Below are 8161 nucleotides of genomic sequence, written 5' to 3' on the forward strand. Positions count from 1 at the left end.
TAGGGTCGAGTGGTGGAGAATTTATAGGGTTCTCTTTGGAGTTTAACAAGTTACAACAGTTTTACAGTAAATTTTATAAATTAAAAACAAAAAACGAAAGTACAGCAAGTCCGAGACTGCTTTTAACCTTCTTTTTTTTTTTTTTTTTTATCCCTATATAAATTACCAATTGTCCACCCCTTGTATCATGAGATAGTCTATTTTTCTATTCTAAATTGGTAAATCACATCCTATACAGTATTTTTTTATTTTTTATTTTTTATTTTTTTTTAGAAAGAAATCCTATATAAGGTACTTGACTTGTCAGTTGTTTCTCACCAAAAAAAAAGTTCTTGTAAGTTGTAATATGAATGAATTTTTTATTTTCCTGCGTGATCTTGGGTTTTTATTGCACAAAACACTTGTTTATACCACAAGGGTGTGGTCTAGTGGTCTTGGATGATGGACAAAATGCACTGAGTGTGAGGTCCAAGATTTGACTCTGAGAGTCCGTTTGGATACAGTTGAAAATTGAAAACTGAAACTGAAAATTGAAAAATACTGTAGCAAAATAATTTTTAAATGTGTGAATAGTACCGTGAGACCCATTTTTAATGAAAAAGTTGCTGAAAAGTGAAATTTATGGGTCTGTGAACAGTAGAATTTGTGCTGAAAAGGTGGAAAAAGTCAAACTTTGTGGCTACTGTTCATGAACAGTAGCCGTGTTGGTCTCTCAAACGTGTGTAAAAAAAAAAAAAAAAAAAACAGAAAACGCAAAACGTGCATTTGGGAAACGCAAACGCGCATCCCAAACGCACACTGAATATAGACTCACTTGGGTTACCTCCCTCAACAGCTCAAGGTTCACTAGTGTCCCTCGTGGGGCTGGGAATCTATGGCTCACCGTGGTCCCCTGCACCCAAACTGGGCCTTGGACCCAGCAAGTAAGGTGTCACTATGGTCACACCTAAGTAGGATCGCCTTGTTGGTCACCTCCCTACCCATTTTTTGCTCATCAAAAAAAAAAAAAAAAAAAAAAAAGAACTTGTCTATTAGGTTTCAACTCTGGATCCATCTCTGTGGACTCGCTTATACTCCATTTGACATGTGTTTAACAATAAAAATAAAAAATAAAAACTAATTTGGTTAGAAGAAACTAACTAATTTGGTTAAAATAACTACAAAAAGTGGGAGAATGAAAAATATCAGAAGCATAAAAAATATGTTCTTTTGCTTCATGTGTATTTGGTTGGAACAATGAAAAAGTGAAAAAGATTAAAAATTAATATAAATTTTATTTATTAGGTTTAAATAAAAATAAAAGGGGTGAATATAGACACCCAATTTTACAAGTGTTGACTGTATTTTACCTATAAACAAACATATGAAAATGGAAAAACATTTTTCAAAAAACATTTTATTTCAAAACAAACAAATGGTTAATGGACAAACTAAGACATTCATATCTTATCACATTTAGAACTAGGGGTGTTCACGGGTTGATTCCGGTCGAGTTTTGTGCCCAATCCTCAACCAACTCGATGACATTAGGTTGCCAGCAAGAAGACTTGCTGCTGACCGAGAAAATTCACAGGTCAAGTCGGATCGAACTCGGTTGGTCTGCGGTCAAGTCGGTCGAAGCAGACAATGATGCTATCGGAAGTTCCAATCGACGATGATCTGCATTTTTTTGTTGGATCTTCGCTTGATTTGAGCAAAACCCACTAGATCTAAGCAAAATAACACTGGATCTTTACCGGAATGGAGCAAAACCCATTAGATCTTAGCAAAAAACCATAAGATTTTCATCAAATTTATGCAAAACCCATCGAATCTGAGCCGTATTTGAACAAAACCCACTAGATCATAGCCGGATTTGAGAAAAAATGACGAGATCTAACCAAAAACCACAAGATCTTGACTAAATCTATGCAAAAACCACTATGTTGTTGCCAAATCGAGGTAGATTTGCCCTCTTTCAAGGGCTTAACCAGTCGAATAGGATGGCTCGGGTTTTGGAGAAAGAGACCTATCATTCAACTTTCTCCTAGAATCGGACGATTTCGGTTTGGGTGGCTCCGGGTCGAGTGGATTAGTCGAGTCACGGTTGGGTATGGACAGGCCTATTTAGAACCAAATAAATAAAAAATTAATTATATACAAATACCTAGATGGAAACTTGCAATTATCATGACCTGCAATAAAGTAAAACTAAAAATTTTAGAAACAAATAAATATATTTTAAAGAAAAAGCCCACCAAATCCTAAAATAACCAAGCATATCCTAATAAGGGTAAGTGTGGGTAAGTGCCTTTTTAGATCCACAAACCTTAACTCAATTTCCACAAAGAGATTTACAATCAATAAAATTAACATGAGGAAGAAGGTTATACTAAAATCAAATCTAATAACCTTCAACAATTAATTTATCATCTAAACCATCTTTTTATTGAAACCCCTTTGCAACCAATCTCACCTTCAACAAATCCTTCAGCTTTTTGTTTTACTTTGTACACCCACTTTTTTTTTTTAATCACATTTCGATTATGTAGTCTTGGACATAGATACCAAGTGTCATTAGACTTGGTGCAGTAAACTCCTCTTGCATTGCCTGCTGCCACTCAGTTAACTTTACAACTTGGGAAAATGATGATGGTTCAATAGGATAGCTTGGTTGTATAAGGCACACAATGGATGCTTAGTTGAGTAATAGGTCTTGTAATCTAGGAATGTCTTATTGCAGTTTCTTCACACTTTACTTGGTTTTGTCCTTTACCTAAATCTTTTGTTGCATCGTTCCTTGCTTTCTCCGCCACAAAGCTTTTGTCTGCACTCAACTATGTGTTTTTTATTTTTTGATGGAAAGCTGTGCATTTTGTTTATCAACCAAAAGAGTTATTTTGGATCTTGGATTTTCTATTTTGTCAAATTGTCGAGGGTTTAGAGTATTCACATCAAGAATGCTAAAATGCTAAAAATGCTAATTTAACAACCAACACACAAAAAACACACTACATCAAACATGTCAAATACTAAAATGTTTTACACTCAACTACATTGAACTACCATCTCTAGCAACTCATTGTAGCTATACGTTAAAACCAAATATCATTTGTTTTATCCCCCCATACACGTGCTCTTTCTCTCTTTCTCATTACACGCTGCCTCTCTCCTTTTTCTTTTTTGGTTCTCCCTTAACCTATGCCTCCAACAATCTCCCTTCCCTTCTCTCACACCTCATCACATGTTGCCTCCTCTTTGTTATTGTTTTTTTTTTTTTTTTTAGATGGTTCTCCCTCAACCCACACTGCCAAGCTCCCTTCCCTTCTCCCACGCTTCACAATGCTTCCCTTCCCTCAACCCATGCCACCAAAAACCCAAGTTCTTCCTTCCTTCCTCTAATTGAAGTCGAAAACCCAACACCATGTCTTCTCCCTCTGAGGTCATGAGGCATGGTGGTTCATGGTTTTGATTTGGTGGGTCTCAATGGCTAGTGGGTCTTGGTTGTTTTGTCTTGTTAGTGCCGATTCTTTCTCATCTCAGTAGTCTCATTTGTGTGTCGGTGGATTTCGGTTGTTTTTGTCTCATTGGTGGTGTTTCTCAGCAGTGGTGAGTTGTTGGGTTGCTCGATGGTGTCTTAGCGGTAGTTTTGTCTCGCTGGGTTGCTGGGTAGCGATGGTGGGTTTTTTTTGCTTAGGTTGCTGGGTAATAATGGTGGGTTCGGTGGTTAGTGTGCCATGGGTTGAGGTTGAGAAAAGGATGAGAGAGAGAAATTAATGGTTGTGTCATGGTTGGTTGTGCCGTGGGTTGAGGCCGGTGGGTTGAGGTTGGTTGTGTCGGTGGTTTGAGGTCATTGGTTATGAGTTTGTGGTGGCTTGGGTGGTGACATTGAGTGGGTGGTGAGGATAAAAAAGAATTAAAAATAATAAATAAATAATATTTTAAAAGAGTGGTAAAAAAAGTAAAACTTTTGATATTGAGTGTATTATAAAGTGGGGTGTTAAATAGATAAAATAATGTTTTAAGTTGCTAAAAGTTATATTTTTTAGCATTCTTGATGCGAATGCTCTTAGAGCACTCACAACAGTGGTGCTAAAAAACTAAAAAACTATTTTTAGCACCACAAACTACAAATTTTGGGTTGTAGCAGTGTAGCTATATCTAAAAATTTTAGCTCTTGAGCTACATGGATGTGCACTGTAGCTCAAGAGCTAAACCCAAATAATATTTTTTATTCTCCCTTTGCTTTAAAATATTGTTTTAATTCACCCAACACATTTTACTCTCTGTCTTTCTTCATTGAGCTTCTCAAACAGTTCTCTCTTCTCATTCTCCCTCAATTCGATCTTCATTAAGCTTCTCTAGCTTCTCTCTCTTGTGCCTCTCTGAGTAAATTGTTATTGTCTTGCCACTGATGGGTCACCGTCACACCACTAAGGATCGCCATTGTGCCGATGGATGGATCACCGTCTTGCCGCTGATGGGTCGCCGTCATGCCGCGATGGATCGCGTTGTGCCACTAGATGGATTGCCGCGTGCCACTGGGTAGATCGTCGCCATGCCTCTCGTCTTTGGGTGGATGAGTTTGCAGTTGGCTTGTGTTGGCTTTTGATGGTTTGGATTGGTGGTTAGTGGCGGTGTGTTGATTGGTGAATAACATGGGTTTTGTGGGTTTATGGTTGTGGATCGTGGTTGGTGGCAAATCGATGGTGGGTTTTGCCATGGATTAGTTGTGAGTTGGTGGCTAGGTTGGCTTGACACAACAGTGAGTGGTGGTGATGGTGGTGGTGTTGTGAGGGGCTGTGGGTTGAAGAGAGGGAAGAGAGGGAGTAGACAGAGATAAAGATGAATAGTGAGAAAAAAAATAATAAATAGGTGTTTGTGGATATATATTATTTTATTGTGATGTTTATATTATTTTATTATGTTAAAAGCTAAAGTAGATCCGCTGCTGTAACATGTAAGTAAGTAAAATAGATAAAGTAACTTTTTGTGGTGCTAAATAACTAAAATTATAGTTTCACTACTGTTGATGCTCTTAGAATGGTTAAAGAGTTAAAGTTATATTTATTTTACAGAATTCACATGATGTTGTCCTTTTCACTTCCTCCCAAGTTGTTTTAATAATTAAAAAAAAAAAAAAAACTTATTTCTTCACATCTTTTTTTTTTTTTTATTAAAAATTTAAAACTAGCCATTTGCTTAGACATTTTAAATGGGCCAATTGGGCCACTATATTTGATAAGAAATTGCGGTGAGTTGGGCAATCATATTGGGTGTTTGATTATTATTATTATTATTTTTGCTAAATAGTGGTTGTTTAATTTAGTTGAACTCTTTATTTGGAACTTTAGATAACCTGGATGTTATGCTACTTCCTCATTTTTTATTATTGTCTTTAAATTAACCGAGTCCAAATATTTTGTTCTATTTTTCCTGCTCCACTCTATACTCTACCAATAAAAACTTGCCACGTGTTTACCTAATTAATTAAATACTACTATTAATTAATAACGGTAATATTAATAAGTCAATATTGATAGTATTTAATTAATTAGGTGAACATGTGACAAGTTTTTATTGGTGAAGTATAGAATGAAGCAGGAAAAGTGGGACAGAAGATTTGGACTCAAATTAACCTATATCATATACTATATAATAAAAGTTGGGCTTAGAAGCCGTGGTTGCGCCAAATGGCTTCACCATATTGTAGAAATTGTTTTAGATTTTTAGATTTTTAAATATATATATATATATATAATTTATCTTCTCCTATAATTTCTAAGTTGATAAAAATATTAATTTGATTACAATCCAAATTCTTCATCTTATCTGTGTAATCCTTTTTTTTACGTGTAGTGTATTATAAAGAAAAAGCAACATTTTTTAAAAAAAAATTACTACACTACACATAAAAAGAAAAATTTTATATAAAAAAATTTAAATATTACAAATAAAAGTCTAATCAATATTGCAAAAAAAAAAAAAAAAAGCAAAAAAAATTAAATGATAAGACACGTAAAAAAAAAAAAAAAAAAAAAACCTTAGAAGCATGGAAAAGATAACTAATTTACTTAGATTAGAATCGTGTAACCATTAGTATTTTATTTAAAATTTAAAATTTAAAATTATAGATACTTCTATAATTTCTAAGTTGATAAAAATCTTAATTTGATTACAATCCAAATTCTTCATCTTATCCATGTAGTCCTTATTTTTTACGTGTAGTGTATTATAAAAAGAAAAATTTATATAAAAAAGGTTATTTATTATTGATAAAAGTTTAATCAATATTGCAATTTTTTTTTATTTAAAATGATAAGACACGTATAAAAAAATAAACCTTAGAAACATGGATAAGATAACTAATTTACTTAGATTAGGATCGTCTAACAATTTGTATTTTATTTAAATTTTAAAATTTAACAATACATAAACATTTTTTAACATTTTTTAAACATTAGTATTTTTTTTGGATAGAAACATTTTTTTAACAATATATAATTGATTAGAATTTCACATAGGATAGGTGTTTCTTTAATTCCAAACTATCTAATAATTTCTCTTATAATTTGACTTCAATATAATTTAAATTCTATGTCCAATAGAACTCTCCCAAGTTCTAACTTCCAAGTTTTTTGGATAAACATGCATCCTAAGTGATGAGTTTTAGTGTATTACATTTTTTTTAAACGTTAATTGTGATACATATATCTTTTTCCTAATAATTCCATTTCTCTTATAATTCCTAAATTGATTAGAAATCTAACATCTTCACAATTGAAAATTCTCTATATATATGGTTTTTTTAGTGTATTCTTATATATTTATATGCACAACTTCTCCGCTTACAGCTTCTTTCTTTTTTCTTTTTAATTTAAAATTTTTGGAGATAGAAACACTACTTATTGTTCTCATCAATTTTTTCTCTCCCCATTATTAATAATGAGTTTGTATCTCTCTTTTTATTTGCAGCAGACGATAGAATACTTTATTAAAACCACAATGTTACAAGTATGTTTCTATTCTTTGTTTTTGTTTCTATGGTTTTGCTTATGAGTCATAAATGCAATTTTAAATCCATGAAATCAATTATATGAACCTCTATAAATATTTCACTTTTATGATTTTCCAGCATCAATTATTATTTGAGTTTGTTTTGTTTGTAGTAGAATGTTTTATCAAAGCCACCATCCACACTATTAAAGGTATGTTACTTCTCTTTATTTTTGTTTTCTATGGTTTTGTTTATGAGTCATAAAATCAATTTTAGATCCATGAAATTCATATATAAGCTTTGTAGTTGCACGATTTTCCTGGCCCGAACCCTATTGATCAGGCCTTGGCCCAAGGCGCAACACACAATAAATACTTGTAGAGGATGGGTCAAAGAACTTAGCCTCAGTGAGCTTAGTCGGTTTGATGCATGGAGAATATTGTTGCAGGAATAAAAACACAAGAATGGATATTCAACAGAAGATTCTATTTCCTGAGTGCCGAATACATTCTTCGTCCCCCTCTTTGAGGGACTCCATTACATTATATAGCTCTCTCATTCTTATCTGAACCTTACACTTGTTGATCATCTAAGCCCCAACTTGAGCACCTGTCCTATTAGACACCTTTATCACTCCCTTGTGAGTTGCAGTGACCAAGGTAGTACTGTTCAGGGGTCTTTTCCTCATTAATGCGGCCAAGAGGGTGGTTGTGACACATTTAATGTGGTGGTAGCAGCTTTCCATGAGATATTTTGGGTTTTATTCTTTTTTATATGCTTGGAGGATGAGCTGCAGTGGTTGGGGCGAGCTCTTGGTCTGGACTTCGTAGTGTCCGAGGAGGTGTTACTCCTCGGACAGGTTTCTTTTACCGCAGTTGGGCTTGAATAATGTTTTGGCTATGACTTCTCCTCGGACACGATGCTTCTCGGACGGGCCTGTATTTAACTAGCCCATTATTTTGGGCCGGGCCCCACAAGCTTATATACATATTTAACATTTATATTAGTTATTATTATTATTATTTTTTATTTCTAGGTTGTATTTGAGTTATGCTTATATGTGCATTATTGGATTAAATTAATTTTCTTGAATAGTAAAATTTTTATGTTACTATTTCTCATTTTTATTTTTGTTGTTAGTAATATTATATGTTTGTGTTACAAAAATGTCATTATAAGACAATT

Source organism: Quercus robur, chromosome 5, assembly GCF_932294415.1.
Source record: "Quercus robur chromosome 5, dhQueRobu3.1, whole genome shotgun sequence".
NCBI lineage: Eukaryota > Viridiplantae > Streptophyta > Magnoliopsida > Fagales > Fagaceae > Quercus > Quercus robur.